Raw genomic sequence first — 19,463 nt, 5'->3', positions numbered from 1 at the left:
GGGCCAAGTAATCAACCTTTCATCACCCCTAGCTTGTTCACTGTAGCCCAGAACACAATCCCATCATTTCCATTAGGTCTTGGGAGCTCAATACCACCAGCCAAAAATCCACAAGCTACTACCTTCACCCCACAAAGCTATCAAAACCCACAAGCTACTGCCAATCTTCTACGAAGATCCCAAGTGACCCCAGCTCCTAGCACCACTCTACCAAACTTCCAAATCCAGCCACAAAGCTATCAAACCCCATCAGTTCCATTCCCAAGCTTTCAATTCCCACCACCTCCACCACCAACTAATCCATTACCTCCAATTACCAACTACTTTTCAATGCCACTTCTAGGAGGTAATCCACCACCCCAGCCAACCACCAATTATTTGCAGATACCATCCCAAATGGGGGCACAACCCACATATGTTGGTCAAACCCCACAAGCCCTCTGATCCTTTCCCCAAGCCTCACAACCATCTTATACCTTACCTCCACAAAACAATCCATTTATCCCATAGCCATCTTATGTTCCTCAATCCCAACCTCAAATCCCATATCAACAGCAAGCCTCGCAGCACATGCAGCAATATGCGCCGCCTCCCCCTCAACAACCCGTCATCCACCATGCAGCTGCCCAAACAATGTACAATCCCTATCAGCAAATCCCTCACAGCCATCCATATTCAGTGGCCCCATCCAACACATACCTACCTCAGGGCACTCCTACATTGGGGGCACCCCAACCATCACCTATCAATTCAGAGTGGGAGCAAATGAAGACAGCTCTGAAAGCCATCCAAGAAGGGAATGATCCAAAGACATTCAAGTTTGAGAATGTGTGTCCTTACCCATTTGACAGGGCCATTACCATGACACCATTTCCAAAAAACTTTGAGGTACCTAAATTTGACAAATTCAGAGGAAAAGGAGACCCTGTCACACATATCAAAGAATTTTACATGCATTGCCAGGATGTGGCATACAATGATGTCTTCCTCTTGCGCCTTTTTCCCAAAAGCTTGGCTGGACCAGCTCTTGAATGGTTTTATAGAATCCCCTATGGCACAATTAAAAACTTTGCTGAATTATTTGAGGCATTTGTAGCCTAATATGCCCATCTTGTTGAAATAGAGCTATCAATAGTTGATCTTGTCCACACCAAGCAAAAAGGTGGAGAAAGCCTTGCCGAATACCTACAAAGATGGAAAACCCTTACCACCCGCATATCCTGCACCTTGCTAGAATGCCATGTGGTGAAAATGTTTATTGATAATGCACATCCCAGCTTGGCTCACCACATGACCATGAACTGTTTACAAACCTATAAGGATATCAAAGAGAAAGGAATGATCCTTGAGCAAGGACTCATCAAAGATGGTGTAGTAAAGATTTACAAAGAGGCCAACCAAAATCAATTACATTCCAATGACAAGTCTAGGTATTAGAACAAAAACAAGCATGTTGCAACATATGGGGTTACTGACACCAGACATGTGAATATCATTGGTCCTTCTCAAAACCAGTCTAACCCACCATATCAAACAAACAACCAACAAGCTATCAATTACCAACAATGAAATAACCAAAGCTATCAAAACCACAATACAAGACCCAACTTTCAAGGGTCTAACAATCAAGCTAATGCCATCAATGTAGCTGCAGGGCAAAAGCCCAGATTCCAACCTGCACCTAGAAACTATACACCCCTTGGTGAGCCATTGGATGTTATTTTTGAGAAATTGGCTAAAGAAAACCTCATCAAATTTCCTCCTACCCAACAAATTGATCCAAGCCAATCCAAAGCTGCATGGTACAAGGACAATGAGTATTGCAAGTTCCATAGGGTAAATGGTCACACCACCCTCAAATGCATGAAACTGAAAGACTATGTGCAGGACCTCATTGATTGGAAGGAAATCACTGTTGGTGCCCAAACCTCTCCCAATGTAGGCTTACAGATTTTTCAAAATGCTTTTCCTCCACACAACAACCAAAATCCTAGAAAAGCACCTATCCAAAACAACACCAACAACCGCCAGCCAAACCAACAGCATGGGAAGAACAATGACCACACTTCATCCTATATAGACTATGGTAGCCTTATAGGTTGTATATCTAAGAAAGAGCCTTCTGTCAATGTTATCAATATCCGAGGACCAGACAATGAGTGTGCGGTCACCACTCGAAGAGCGCAATTTAACATCGCAGGCCCACTAGTTTCATTAGCAACATCAGCTTCATCAAAAAGCCAGTACAATATCTTGGAACACCTTGGGAACATGCTAGCCCAAATATCCATTTTAGACCTTCTCCGCACTAGTCCTATGTACAAAGACATCCTTGACAGTGCTCTCATAGAATCTCGTGTCCCTTCTGATATCAATGCTACTGATTTCTGTAATCTTGTTGGACACCTTTCATCCTCATGTGCCCTATCTTTTAAACCCACCGACATACCCGCGGTTGAGCCAGATCACACCCTTCCGCTTCGCATAGCCATCATGGTATCCAATTTTGCTGTGAAAAGAGTAATGATAGATAATGGATCAACCTTGAACATTTGCACCCTAAAATTCATAAAACAAGCTGGGTATACTGAGGCAGATATGATCAGTGAGGTTATCACCATCAAAGCTTATGACAACTTGGAAAGGACCACAGAAGGGACTATTTTGCTACCAATCAAGGTTGGGCCGGTCATTCAAGAGACAGTTTGTCATGTTGTTGATCTAAACCTACCATTTAACATCCTCCTCGGTCGCCCATGGATTCATGCTATGAAGGCCACTCCATCCACCTACCGTCAGTGCATCAAATTTCCGCATCAGGGCACTAAGGTAACCATCCATGCCAATCCAGAACCCTTTGCTTACTACAATGCGGTTGAAGCTTCATATACAAACCATTTCCCTGGAATAGACATCGGCACAGCCATCGCCAGCTCATCCCACACTTGTAATGATGCAGAAACCATCCTCGCCTCCACCCTATCTACTATAAAGATCAACAACAAAGGTTGTGGAGAATATAGTCTATCAGATGCATTTGCTGTTGGAGCAATCCCACTTGATCCACATACCCATGGATGGCCAACATATCACAAAGCTAAGGAGATTCCACCTCCTTGATACAAATAGTTTGGCCCAACCAACTTTGTGTCCTCAAAAACCCCTCTTCATGAGGAGCTCACTCCAGATATCAACAATTGGTTACATAAGGATGCACCTCTAATAAATCAAGCATGCCTTGATCACTTCAGCTAGAAGTATCCCCAACAACATAAGCACATAATTGGGAAACAAAGTCAGGTCCTGGCTTTGGCATACCCACAACTGGGGGCACCAACAAGAACGGTCACACTTTTTCGAACATTCACCACGACCTTGTCGAAATCAAAGACATTCCCAAGGAAGTTGAAAAGAGAGCCAACGAGGATATCCCAGACCAAATCTTCCTAGGAGACTCTGTTCTCCGAGAACTATCCATCCATCTCATTGACCTACCACTCGCTCATCGACAACTCATAGATTGGGACCAACCAAGTGTCATACATATTGATGAGTTTGCATCAGAGGAAGTGCTTCTAAGATTCATGGGAGCCGAAACTCCTCATAAGAATAAAAAGCCAGATTCTGCCTACATCTACAAGCTAGATCCCAAGGGGTATTTTGGAGAAAATCCCCAACCTAGTTTCGATACACCCAAAATTGGAACTAAGGTAAATCTAGGACTAGTTAAGGCAGCGAAGAGAACCCCTCAACAAGAAAATCCAGAGCCACAAGCAGAACATGAGGATTTAGTATTGCCTCCTCAAGATAATTGACCAGAGGTGTCTTCTATTCTAATAGAGGATACTAGAGAAGTCAACATTGGTTTTTCAGAGATCCCTAGAATTGTTCACATTGCTGCATCCCTATCACAAGACCAAGCTGACCTCCTCTTTGAGGTTTTATGAGAGAACATTGGCCGATTTGCATGGTCATATCAAGACATGCCAGGACTTGATCCAAATCTTGTAGTTCATCATCTTGCAGTCGATCCAAAGATCAAGCCCGTCAGACAAAAGCTTAGAAAAATGCACCCCAAGGTGGCATTACTAGTCAAAGTTGAACTAGAAAGAATGTTACCTGCTAAGGTTATCCGACCTATTGACTACTCAGAATGGATCTCCAACATGGTCCCTGTCACTAAGCCTTCTGGTGACATCAGAATCTGCACTGATTTTAGATATCTTAACAAAGCTTGTCCAAAGGATGATTTTCCCTTGCCCAACATAGATATGATTGTAGATCTTATAGCTGGACATGAAATTCTGTCCCTTATGGATGGATTTTCTGGGTATAATCAGATCAAGATTGCAGAAGAGGACCAGCATAAGACAGCATTCACTACCCCTTGGGGAACCTTTTGCTACACCACGATGCCTTTTGGCCTAAATAATGCTAGGGCTACCTATCAAAGAGCTATGACAGCCATTTTCCATGATCTTATCCATAGCATTTTGGAGGATTATGTGGACGATATCCTAGTCAAATCTCACACCTTCATGGATCATCTTGCTGACCTGGAGAAAGTCTTTGATAGGTTGGCCCAATATCATCTCATGCTAAATCCCAAGAAGTGTGTCTTTGGGGTCACATTTGGCAAGCTTCTAGGCTTCATAGTTTCTAAACGAGGTATAGAGATCGACCCCAAAAAGGTCAAGGCTATCTTAAACATGCCTCCTCCCTAGACAATGCGACAGCTTCGCTCTCTTCAAGGAAAACTTCAATCTGTCTGGCACTTCATCTCCCAATTTGCAGATAAGTGTACACCGTTTTCACACTTGCTAAAGAAGAATGAGAACTTCAAGTGGGATCTTTTATGTCAGCGCAGCTTCGATCAGCTCAAGCAGTATCTCACCAATCCCCCTATCTTGGTTCCACCAGTTCCTGGTCGTCCCTTGATCTTGTATATATCAGCAACACCTACTGCTCTAGGGGCACTTCTAGCACAACATGATGATTATAGCAGAGAGAGAGCCATCTACTATATCAGTAGAACCCTAGTTGGTTATGAACTCAATTACACTCCTATGGAAAAAGCTTGTTTGGCAGTTGTTTTCTCAACTCAAAAGCTTCGCCACTACATGCTAAGTCATACCATCCAACTAGTCTCTAAGATTGATCCTCTCAAGTATATGCTCTCTAGAATAGCACTCACAGGTCGGCTAGCAAAATGGGTTATGCTACTAAGTGAGTTTGACATCCAGTATGTGGACAGAAAGGCAATCAAAGGGCAAGCTATAGCAGATCACCTAGCTGATGCACCTCTAGTAGATGCATATCCTTTGCCCACAGAATTCCTAGATGAGCATATCTGCCTAATTGAAGAACAACCCCCATGGAAGCTTTATTTTGATGGCTCATACACCTCTCATGGATCAGGGGCAGGAATATTATTAGTTACACCTCAAGGAGATTACATTCCAAAAGCCCTCAAGCTGCAATTCCCTAGCACCAACAATATAGCAGAATATGAAGCTCTTGTAGTAGGATTAAAGATAGCTGCAGAATGGAATATCACTGAGTTACAAGTCTTTGGTGATTCCCAACTCATCATCAAACAAGTCTTAAATGAATATCAAACCAAAGATGAAAATCTATTACCCTACAAAGAGCTAGTTGATCAGCTGACCCAGCATTTTACAAAGCTTCAGTTTACACAAGTGCCTCGAATGCAGAATAAGGCAACAGATGCCATGGCCACTATCGGCTCACTCTTGGAAATTCCCCAAGATGCTACACAGTATGAATTTTTAGTCGAGCAGCTCCTCACACCTGCTTATGCGAATGAGGATTCAAACCGTGTTTGTATCTTGGTTGGTCCCCAATCCCCTTGGTACCATGAAATTCACGCTTACCTTAACGATGGTATCATATTCCCTCACCTCACACGCACCCAACGCCAGAACCTTATTCGAAAATCATCCCGCTATGTTATCATAGCCAATACCCTATATCGTCGGGGTTATCACGATACTCTCTCTTGATGTTTAGATGAAAATGAGGCTGCGATGGCATTAAAAGAAGTACATTCCAGACTTTGCGGTGCCCACATGAGTGGTATTGTCCTAGCACGAAAAATCCTTAGAGCAGGCTAGTATTGGCCTACCATTGAAGAAGACTCTTGTGACTTTGTCAGAAAGTGTCTCCCATGTCAGCAGCATGCAAATCTTGTGCACACTCCAGCACAGGATCTACAGCCTATTGCACCACCTTGGCCTTTTGCTTGTTGGGGCCTTGATCTAGTTGGAACTATCACACCTCTCTCATCTGATGGACATAAATGGATAATAACAGCTACAGACTATTTCACTAAGTGGGTGGAAGTAGTCCCCCTAGTCTCAGCTACAGGACTTCAAGTCTCCAAGTTCATCTTGTACCACATTGTTTGCCGCTTCGGCATCCCATCCACCATCTTCACTGACCACGGAGGTAACTTTGAAAATCTCAACATGGAAGAATTATGCACTTCCCTTCGCATCCATCACTGCTTTTCTAGCCCATATTTCCCACAAGGTAATGGCTAGGCAGAGGCAACTAATAAAACCCTCCTCAAAATCCTAAAGAAAGTTGTCAATGATTCCGGCTGTGATTGGCACCTTCAAATAAATCCGGCTCTATGGGCCTATCGAACTTCCTTCCATACATCCACATGCACAACTCCATACTCCCTAGTCTATGGTGCTGAAGCGGTATTACCTATAGAAGTTGAACTTCCCTCACTACGCATATCTTTGTGAGGGCAAATCTCAGATGAAGAATACAGAGTAGCTCGAATCACCCAGCTAGATCTCTTAGACGAGAAGAGACAACAAGCCTATGACCATCTCACAGTCTACCAAACTCATCTCAAAAGGAATTTCAACAAGAAGGTACTCCCACGACACTTTCAGCCAGGTGATATGGTCCTCAAAGAAAATATGAAAGTCCAAGCAGATCGAGAAAAAAAAGGGCAAGTTTGAACCTACATGGCTTGGTCCCTATGAGGTTACTGCCTCCTTTGGCTCCGAAGCCTATAAATTATCTACACCAGAAGGAGAACTCTTGAATGATCCCACTAACATCATTCATCTCAAGAAATTCTATGCTTGAAGATCCTTGGTATACCCAGCTTTTGAAAAATACAAGAAAAAAATAGTAAAGAGAAATAAGCATCCAATGGTGAAAACTTGGCAATTCAAGCGCCTTGGATAGGTACCTTGGTGAAAACCTGGTAATTCAGGCACCTTGTGTGCTAAAGACTAATCCATTATCTATCACTATCCTATCCCTCATCCATCCACCCACCATCCCATAAAACACCTGCTTGTTCCCTTGGTGTTCCAATCAAATATCCAAAATCTGATGGAGCTTGTCAATACCTCCTGTACAGCTTGTAAATCTTGTACCAAAGCTTGTATTATACCTTGTAAACCTTGTATATATCCAAATCTTGTCCAAAGCTTGTACCATATTCCAGCTTGTAAATAATCTTGTATCCTAGCCTGTATCCTATCACATGCACACACAGAATCCCATTTTCCTTAAGCTTTTCACAAACCATCTACCTATCCACCTATCAACTATTATAGACATCCCATCCTTCACAAACATTTCCATCTCACAAAAAAAAAAAAACATGAACAAACTTGTACATTTGTAACATATCTTGGTCTGTCAGCTTGTATATCCTCTTTAGCTTAGTATCATTGTATCTATCCAGCGTTCGTGTCAGTTTGTCCTTGATCAACATCTTGCACACATCGCACACCTTGGTTAGCTATTCCAATGCATCCTTTAGCTAGATCTCATGTCACCAAAGTGTTATCCTTCTTAGTTAAGCTTGCCAGATGCATTACTCATCCCGATCCATCAGCTTAGGTGCTCTCCAATAGGTCCTTGCAGGATATAGCTTTCCTCATGTCTAATCTTGGTCCATTAGTACCTCGTCCTACCCATCTTGTTGGCAAATAGTTCTCTTTTGGATTTTCACTTTCTTTGGATTTGGGATCTTCCCTTTTGGGTCTTGAAATATCTTTTCCAAGCAATCTCCTTGTTCCCTCCTCGAGGTTGCCATGATCTTCCATATCATGGTATGCTGCAAATGGGGCAATTAGAGCGTAAGGTCTTGATTAGGTCTTTTTCTTGTTTTCTTTTTCTGCTTGTGGGTTACCTAGTGTCATTTCCACACTGCTTCCTCTGGGATTCATGTGTGATACTGGGGCAATCCTTACGTGTTTGTTTCGAGTTAGTTTGTCAGTCCTCTGGATAGTTGGTGAACAAGCCTTGATGTTCTTGGTAGCCCTGGCAATTAACCAACAGTCTTATAGCAAATCTAGTGCTCAACTACATGGTGGTACTTCTCTTTGAAGTATCCCCCCCACTCAAAAAGCTTCAATGGAATCCCTTCATCTCCATTATCCCCCATCCATATCCTGCATCTGTTGCTCCTACCCTAGCTTATGCATCAGTACCTCTTTGAATCGCTCCTCATGCTTAGCTTTAGGGATCCACAATCCTAGTCTTAGGGATCCACCAATCCAAATCAATCCACCAAGCCTCATCTTTCGAGATCCACAATCCTGGTCCTAGGGATCTCCGAAACCCATCTTCCACCAATCTGACTCTTTGAAATCTTGTTGCATCAGCTTTATCATTCTATCATCCATCTCCCTACCATGGATTCCTTTTATAGCGCTCCGCTCCTCCTCCCCCCCCCCCCCCCCCCCCCAATCCTGGAAATTCTTAAGCTTGCTTTACTGTCGTTCCCTTGATTGCCCTTCATCATTCTCCCATGGTGAGAGTTTGAGCTCATTCAGCCCCTTCTCTTTGCCAATGTGTGTCTTAGCTCATCTCAATTTCTTGTACTTTTCAAGAAGTTGTCGAGCCTCATTTCTCTCCCCACCACCTTCTTGAGGGGGCATCATCTAAGTCTAGTCTCTCCTCTTCTTATCCGAGACTGGGGCAACCTTGTTGCTAAAACATCTTCTTCGTGTCATCTTCATTCGAACTTCTTTGAAATAGTGTTGTCTCAACACTATATCAAAGAGGGGAAAAATGTAGACACCTAAATTTGATTACACTATTTTAGTAATCCTATTTAGTTATCTAAAAAGGCATTATTAATTAAATTTCTATTTAATTAATCCTTTGTCATCCCCTAGTTGATTAATTTAATTAATCATCTATAGTCCTAATTGATAAATCAAATAATCTATTATTTATCAATTAAATCCTATTCTTCTATCTAATTCCAAAAATCCCCATTTATTAAATAGATCTATTTGATAAATGAAATCCTCAAATTCAAAAAACCCCTAACCTATCTCTAATCCTCCATTTAGCCTAATCCACCCCATCCACCCATACTAACCAAGGTTAGCCACTAACTCACCCACCCTCATTAATGCCATCCACTTGCACATCTCTAACGTCCCTAAGCTAATCCTAAACCCAAGCCTAATCCACCCCCTAATGTTGTCACATTCCTTAAACAAGTTTAAGACTTTCCTAATCCAAACCAAATTCTCCCCTCAAAAAAACCCAACCACTAAGTCATGAGTGCTGTTACAAAACATAAAGACTCTTACAAGCCCACTCATGACTCTTACACCCAGCTTCCACACTCTTCCCTCTTCTACACTCATTCCTCTTACATCCCTCTTACATACTCAACCCCACTCATCATGCCTTTAACCAACCCTTTACCCTACCCTGTCACACTCATCCTCCTTGTGACAAGTGTCACCTTCCCATCGGTGCTAAACAAGCACAATCCATGTGCTCTCCTTTGAGTGCATCCTAGCCCTCCTTAAGCCTTCATCCATCCTTTCATCTAAGCCCTCCATCCCTCTACCCCTTAGCCTATAAATTGAATCCCATCCCAAGCCATTTCATCAACAATCTTTGAGCTAAAGTTATCATGCTATTTTGAGAACCAAAGCCATCAACCATACCCTTATAATGCCAAATTGAGAGCTCACAAAGCTACCAATTTGCCATTACCCATCTCCATTGAAGCAGCTTTTGAGCATCTTGAGCATACATCCACAGCAAAAGGACACATCTACAGAATCAAGAAAGCATGGAGTGTTTTCTCTTGTGAAGTTTGCACTTCTTGTTTTCTTTCTTTGTCTAAGCATATATGTGAATTTAGTTTTTGGTTTGTGAATGTTTACTTTATTTGTTAATGTTCTTTGCATACTGATTCTGGTTCTACAGGGAAGTCTGGAGAAATTAGAAAGTAGAAGAGGCCTTGAAGAGGACTAACCTAGATTTCAAGGGTTTTTACATTGATATCCCTTATCCTAGAAATTTGAGGAAAATGGTTGAAAATTTTGATCATATCATGACCCAAATGTGAAATGAGCTAGAGGGAGAGGAGCAAATAGTGAATAGAGAATCCCTTGAGCCTAATGTTCAACTAGAAATTCATATTGAAGAGTAGGAACAAATATCATCTTCCACATGGGTGGCCAAAGGAAACAAGAGACAAAAAAACATGCACATCCCAAAGAGGGTGGTGAGGACAGCCCTGCAAGTTATGCCATAAAATGATTAGAATTTTTCTAATATCAAATAGAACTACTTGTAGGGAAGTGCTATAGAGGGAGGAAGAGCCTCAAATGATTTGCAAACTATAGCCTCCATATTGGATGATAGACTCATCCAATCTGAAAAATTCATGGAGGATGATGATTTTATTAAATCATCTAAATTTAAAAGTTTTATATATATATAATTAAATAAAATGAGCTCACATTAAGCCTTATTCCAAGAGAAGATCTTGAGAAAAACAAGGAACTAGTGGATAAACTACTGGCATATGACCCCTGCAAAAGCTAGGGAGTTGGTTCATAGAAGTGGCATGATCTTAGTGCCAAGATGGGATATAGAAAGAGCCTTTGTTCTTGATCAAATAAGAAGGCAAGGCAAGGAAATTAGATATGAAGCCAGTAGTAGTGAAGGGTTAAAGAGAGGGTCAGGTTTTAGCATAGATACAAAGACCCTAGCTATATGGAGTGTTGCCTCTGACACCAAGAAACCCAAAATGATGAATATAAAGGATACTACTCAAGGAAACATGATTGTCTATACACTAGACAACACCACTGGGAAAGAGATTTCAGCCTAGTCAAACACTTTGCACTCATGAATGAGGCAAAGGTGGATCAAATTGAGGATAGGCTTGTAGCTGCATATAATGTGTGTCTAGATGTTAGAAGGTTGTATGAGGAAAAGCTAAAAATGAGCTATGTGAAGAAGCAAAGGATAGAAGAGTTGGAGGGAAAGGTCTAGAGCCTAGAAGCAGAAGTTGCATCCCTGAAAGACCAACTCAAGACTGTAGTAGAGACAAAGCATGCATAAATAAATGTGGATGAGGTGAGGCACACTATGGATGCAAAAACCCAAATAGAAGATATACCCATAGGGGTGATAGTTCTAGTGCCTATGGTAAGTGTGTAAGTAGAGGTGTCTTAGTTTGATAATGCACCAAAAAGAGGTGTAATATTGAATATGCTAAATCATAGGATAAGCATCTTAAAGAAGATATCTCAAGATGCATATAATGCATTCACTAACTTACAAGTTGTAGAGAAAATGTGTAAGGAAGCTATAGGTTGGCTTCACCCTATTTTTCAGCAATGGGGACCTTATATGCAATTTATTGATAGATTAATATCTCGACTAGCTAAGAAGCCAGATCTTCCTGATAAGGTCATTTTGTTAAAGAGGGCATGGAAAAAGTGAAGGATCAATTATAGTTCTTTATAGGGAAAATGACAATTTTTCAAAATAAGATGAAAGTGTTGACAAATGGCTTTTATTCTTTAACTCTTTCAATCCTCGATTTTGATAACCAAATAAAAGATTGGAATGAGTGGTCTATTTCTTTTGACAATATTGCAAATTTTCCATAGGTGGCATCCATTTTTCAAGGTGACACTGATGAGTTTTCTTTTAATGAACTCATTGATACTCTTTTCAAAATTGAAACTAAAATGAATAAATTCACAACAAAAAGAAAAGAAATCATAGATGTTAGGTGGAAAACGTTTATTGGTGAGTTGAAAATAACCAAAGCATGCGAGTGGCCAACAAAGGGAGAAGTTACTGTATGGGAGGCAATCATAGAGATAAAGGCTTTGCTAATTGGGGGAAATTGAAGAAGAAGACAACATTGAAGATTTGATGCTCCAGCTATCATGTGCAACTATTTCTTTTTTTTCTTGTTTGTGTTAATGATTCAAAGATATTTTGAAAAGATTTTTGTATTCCTTGTTGTAAAAGGACACCTATCAGTCACAATTTTCCATTGCTTATTACAACTCATGCTTATATAAATGATTTTTCAAGGCATTGTGATGGGTCCAACCAAAGCATGTGAGTGGCCAACAAAGGGAGAATTTACTCAATGGAAGGCAATCACAGAGATAAAGGCTTTACTAATAGGGGGAAATTGAAGAAGAAGACAACATTGAAGATTTGATGCTCCAGGTTTCATGTGCAACTATTTCTTTTTTTTTCCTATTTGTGTTAATGATTCAAAGATATTTTGAAATTTTTTTTGTATTCCTTGTTGTAAAAGGAAACCTATCAGTCACATTTTTCCATTGCTTGTTGCAACTCATGCTTATATAAATGAGTTTTCAAGGCATTGTGATGGGTCCAAATAGCTTGTATAATTTTGTTTTCTTTGAAAGAAAGGTACAGTTGGTCTAGTTTTATGTAGTCATTTCGAGTTTTCTTTCAATTGTGTACTCTCTTATGATATATAGAAATGATAAAATCAACAAGATGTTTTGGAATTTTCAATGAGTTTCTATTGCTCATTGTATTAGCCATCTAAAAGGATAATATAAAGGGGTACTTACATTAGATTTGTGTCACTAATTTATATCTCCATTTTATGAGTTTATTTTCTTTGATGTTATTTGAATAAGATTTATTTGATCAAATTCAGTCTAGATGGGTTGCATACTAGTTCTACTATTGCTTTTAATTCAAGGGATTATGAAAATGCTTTAGTAGATCAATAGAGTTTATGATTTTATAGTTCACAAGAATGGAAATGGGTGATTACAATTGATAGATTCATTTACAAGTTATTTGAATTAGATCTCCTATCAATAGTTAATCTTTTTCCTGATGGATAAGGCATTGGTCACATAAGTCAAAAGTGAGTAAGGGAAAATTCTACCACAACATACCAAATCAATTATACAATCAAAATCATTTTCATTCTATTTTTTTCATAGTCATAAATGCTAGCCAACACTTGTTTATATCTAGTTTTTGAGTCTTAGGTAGCTACTATTACCAGAAATATTTGTAAATCCTAAGAGAATTATGGCCAGATCTGCTTATGAGGGATGTATATAAATCTAAAAATATTAAGGAATTGGATGAACTATGTATGTGTTTGGAGATAGAAGATGAGAATCAAAATGAAATTAAGATAATTTTCATACAATAGTTTGCATTTTAATCGTCCCATAGGTATACCTACCTTGGTCCTATAGAGCCTAAAGTGTAGAAAACCACCTTTGATTTTGTTTAAGTTGGATCCAAGTGGTCTACACATGTAATTTTTGATAGGAAGTGGCTAATTCTTAAGTTATGTGAGTATGATCACATTGGTATTGAACATTTTGTTGTTCAGTAGTGTTAAACACCAACAAATGGTGACTCTACTAGGGATATAACACTTTATATTTTCATAAACTAGTATATCATTTAAGATCCATGTTTCCCTTGGGTAGAGTCTATGATAGGCATTTTTATGTGCACCTTTCTATAGTTTTTAGGGTTATTTGCATTTTTTCTTAGATCATTAGTGAAGTAATTGTGATCTATTCAAAAATTATTCCCATTCTAATAGGCTGGGTGATGATTCATAAGTTTTTAACTAGTGTCAATATTTAGAAGTTTGTTGTCTCAAATCATGGAGAATAAGAAGAACACATAAGAAACTGTGAAGAAAAACCAAAGAATTAAATTACAAATTGATCTCCCTCCTAGAGGAAGATAGAATTGGGCCATCACTAGTACAAAAACAACAATATACTACTAAATAAACTACTAAAAATTGTAGATATGTGACTAATTTTGATCATGTGACCAATGGTAGTTTATTGCCAGACATTTATCTCCCAACCAAATTTAGCCTAAACTATTTTAATCATTTATTAGGTCATTGATTTAGTTGTTTATTGTTTTTACTTGGTAGTTTATATGGTAATTTATTTGGTAGTATATTTGGTAGTTTTTTGGGTAGTATATTTGATACTTTTTTGGGTAGTATATATGGTAGTATGTTTGCTAGTATATTTGCTAGTTTATTTGATAGTATATATGGTAGTATATATGGTAGTATATTTGGTACTTTATTTAATCATTAATTTAGTCATATTAGGGCATGATGGAATTGAACCACCATCCTCCTACTTATAAAGCAGGCGCTCTTCCATTGAGCTAGTACCCTTTAAAGAATAATGCAAAAATTTGACAAAGTTGTCTTCCCAACATTAGATATACCATGATCGTGGTTAGTATAACATGATATACTCTTCTCAAAGAACAAAAATTTTAGTTATTATGAAATACAATAATCTAAATCTTTATCAATAACAATTTAACAATTTTAAATTCTTATGTTCAAGCATTTTAAAATTATATTTCATGTCAATTCCACTTATCTAAATTATTGTAGTGATAGAATCTTATAAAATATAATTTTGAGCACTTTGGCCACACAAGTATTGTGTCTTGTGCTAACTTCCTAGAAAAAGATACAAATGATTATGCAATTTATGTCAAGAAAATAGACCTTTACATTAAATAAAAACATCAAACCCCATTAAAAAATCACATCTACTAAAAACTATGAAACACAATCAATTGAAATACTTACTTTTTAACATATGGAGGTGCCAAAGGACTAAATATTTCCTCTTCCTTATGCTTAGGTGGGTGTTAAAAGTGTTCATTACACTTGATGTTGACATTTATTGAACCTTAGTCTACAAAAAACATAAAAATAGGAATTTGATAAAAATAAGGTACATGAAAAGAAAGTTTTTATCAATGATCTATAATTAAGTTATTCCTAGTAAAAGGGAAAGTGGTGCCAATTCATAAATGTAACAAAAAACTAAATAATATGTTTATGATAAGTTGCTTAAAAAACCTATAATAAAAGGAAATAATGGACTAGTAAAGTCTAGTAGGTAATGGCTATGCTTCACATGTTGATAACCCCAATTATAAGATAAGCCACAAAACCATACATTGATGGATCCTGAGATGATTGATCATAACTATAAACTTCATATCCTTGACCTTAATGTAAAGTCCCCTTTTCAGAGATAAATTTGAATGATAATAGAGCCTAAATACAAAGTTAAACAAAAAAAATATTTAAATATAATCATAATCATAATAATAATCATGTTAATCAAATAAATAATAATACACTATGAAATGTTATCATTCAAATTATTATAAATAAAGAAATATAATATTATTAATAATATTACATAATATAACTTATTATTACAAATGTGATTAAGAAGTAACATATAACATAGTATTATGAATCATCTATTTTAAGATGATGAATAGAATTAAAATAAAATATTAAATTATGATTATAATCTTATCCCAAGTCAATATTTTAATATTATATATTTAGTAAAAAATATAAAAAATATAGTATACCATTATAAATAAAATAATAAAAAACATCAAATATGATAAAGCTACATGCACTTAGTCATGACACTTCAGAGGGATATATAGAGGAGAGTAGACCAAGATCAGAAGAATATACCAAAAACAAGGGTTGCACGTAGCTCTAGCCCCTGCCTTAGGTGTGGGCTAAGCAAAGAAAGTGTCTACATGTGTCTTCAACAATCGATAGTGGTAGGAACCTTAGTTGTGGGCTAGGCAAAGAAATTATCAACAAGTGTCTTCAATAATTGATAATGGTAGGAGAAAGTATCTACTGGTGTCTACAGGTGTCTTCAATAGTTCTTGAAATAATGCAGAAGAGAGATGAGGGGGAGAAAAACTCTGATTTATTTATTTTTGATAACTTATTATTTTAATAAACAAGATGGCTTCTTCATATTTGAGTCAAATATGATGGCCTGCATGAGGCTCTGAAATTACTAATGCCTAATTCCTAACTCTTTCTAACCTACCACTTACTATTTACTAAGTTATCAAAATTATTTGCTAACTAAATAATACTTCCCTCTTACCAATTTACATGTTTAAAAAAGAAAAAACTACCTAATGTATAGATACTACCAATTCTGGCTAACATCTGCTAACAACCTTCTTCTATTAAGTATGTAATTTTCATCATCTTTGTCTAACCTAGTTTTGACCATGAACACTTCCTAATATTAGTCACTAACTACTTAACCATATAGTTTACTTAACTAAATGCTAACACTATTGTCATACATATTAATTAAATATTACTATACAATTTACTACATTACCTTACCTATCAACTAAGTCTTTAACCCCTATACTAACTATTAACTTATCAACTTTCTAATAGTATACCACTATACAATTATTTATTGCATAACATTTAATATATGACACTAGTTCCAACTTATTTCCTACTCCTAATCCATTGGGGCCACTAACATGTTTCTAATTTAATCACTAAATAATACTAATAATATCACCTACTAACTATTATATTAACCTACACCTAATTAATCTTTCCAAATTTCCCAACCCCTAACTAATGCCTTTATCCCCTAAACCTTACCCATTTCCCACATGCACATAACCCAAGTTTCCTAGACCCTATCCATTCCCTACTTATTTCCTAGACCCTATCCATTGCCTAGACCCTATCCATTCCCTATCCAACTTATTTCCTACTCCTAATCCATTGGGGCCACTAACATGTTTCTAATTTAATCACTAACTAATACTAATAATATCACCTACTAACTATTATATTAACCTACACCTAATTAATCTTTCCAAATTTCCCAACCCCTAACTAATGCCTTTATCCCCTAAACCTTACCCATTTCCCACATGCACATAACCCAAGTTGCCTAGACCCTATCCATTCCCTAAGGGCCCGTTTGGTTGCTAGCATAGGAATTAAAAATTAGAATAGAAAAATGGAATGGGAATGGAATTTAAATTTTTTTTTTTTAAATAAAAAAATAGATTGGGAATAGGAATGGCTATTCCAATTCCAACTATTTTTTGGCATAGACTTATGGTCATTTTAGGGGAAAAATTGGAACATGTCTTCCTATTCCCTATTCTGATTGAGCGTACCAAACAGTGAATATAAAACATATTCTAATTATCTCTTCCTATTCCAGTCCTATTCGAACAACCAAATTATGGGCCCTAAGATTCCCACTTCTCCATTATCCCTCATGTGATAGGTTGGCCACTTGGGGAGGCATGTATGAGGAGGCTGGCATGAAGTTTAGAAGGGAGTATGTCTTCTTTGAACAACATACCATGCATGTGATTGGTTAGGATGGTGAAGTTGGTGTGAGGCACCTCTTGCGTAGGACATGGCACTTAAGGATAGAAAAGGAGGGTGTGGGGGTACCGCCAACCAAAAGGGATACCCTTCATATTACTTAATATTATTTTTTGAACACCAATGTCCTTCCAATCTAGGGGTGTAAGGTAAAATATTATATATTCTTTTTTGAAAGTAACCCCATTTCTTTTTATACAAGTCTTAATCACAGGCACAAATGAGATTGTCCATTATCCCTTTTTTTTTAGATTAGGAATGTTCTAATTATTATATACTATGACTAGTCATTATTTTATTATCTATGTGGATTATGGGATATCATTATTTTATTGACTATATTAACTTGTGGACAGGGAGAATTTTACGCTTTATATTTGTAGGAATCTAAAATCTAAAGTTTGAAGTTCTTTTATTTAAAAAATAATTTCTTATCATAAATTTCAAATTTCTCATTGCCTAATTCCAATTTAGCTGAGGTTTTATTAATTTTTATATTTTAAAAAAAATTAAAACTTTTGGTAGTGACTTCCAGTCATTTCTCTTGTCTGTGTGAACTTATGGAAGCTTCAGCCAGACTTCTGATATGAAAGCATTCTGGGTAGTGGCATGGAGTTAGCTGCTAATTATGGTCACTTATAGGTAAACATAAGCTACTGGAACTAATCATGCAATCTTGTGAAAGCTATTAGAATGCAATACAACAACCAATGTCCTCCCAATCTTCTCTAAATTGCACTACTAATATTCAATCACACATTTCTTCCCAAATTCATCCTTTCAATCACATAGAATAACATGTGCTTAGTTGAGAGAGTCAAGGTCTAGAATATGGTTGAAGTCTTGGCTATTTTGACCTACTGGCAGCAAAATCGATCTAGAACTATCAATCTCATCCCCAAGTAATTGACACTAAACCTCCAAATGTAATATGGATTTAGACTAGCCTCTAAGTTGCTATCCTCTTGTCTCAATTTTCCTATTCTTTAAACTGAGCTACAAGTTGTAGGTGATAATTCTGATGGGCATAGACTATTGCGTGATAATTAATAAGAAAATACCTTCACTTGAAATGATTTTAGACCTCTATTCAAGGAGTTGGGGGTTATATCCCACTCTCAAAATCATAGAGGTTTCATTCTTAGGCTCTCAAATCCTCCTACAAAAATATTGTTATACAAAAATCTATGATTCTTAATTTGTTTCTAACAATCTGAAACGAATCACATGAAGTTGCTTTCAATTTGCCACCCAAAATCTAGATTCCTCCCATTCCACCCTAAAGCGTGATTAAAGTTGGATTTCAAGTTCAGGTTGCTACTAAAATGCTAAACTCACCTGATATCATGGAAAAAAATAAATTCACTCTATAAATTGGCAAACCCTTAAGCTGAAAACAAAGAGAGCCATGCAAGTGCCTATGCTTTTGGTACCAAAAAATTTCTTCTCAACATCTACATGTCATTAGCATTTATAGCCATGGATAGGAAATCTGAAATTACAAAGATGGAATGGCAACTATTTGATAAAATCCCCCAAAGATAGATTGCTTTAATATTATTGTTGATGATGACTCATAACATTTCCATTTATAAATTCAATCCAAAAGCTCTATTGGTGTATCTGATAAAAATCAAGAAGTACCCTACTACCAATGATCAAATGGTCGAATCATGGTCTTTGCATCTACTATATCCTTTGTAACAGAAATATAAGGTTGTAGATAATTGCCCCCAATTTGGATGTCTATCATGGACAACTCAACTCATGTTGATCTCCAATTTTTGTATATCCTCATGCATATGTCTATGATAAATGATTGGACAAATTGATTTGAATGGAGACTATAATATGTAAAAATTCTAAGGCTCCATAAAATTATATATCTAATAGCTATTATAAAGTTTTA

This window comes from Cupressus sempervirens, chromosome 10 (assembly GCF_028749045.1).
Source record: "Cupressus sempervirens isolate cs-2001-9-10 chromosome 10, ASM2874904v1, whole genome shotgun sequence".
NCBI lineage: Eukaryota > Viridiplantae > Streptophyta > Pinopsida > Cupressales > Cupressaceae > Cupressus > Cupressus sempervirens.
The sequence above is the reverse complement of the archived record's forward strand: the minus strand, read 5'-3'. Positions refer to the sequence as shown.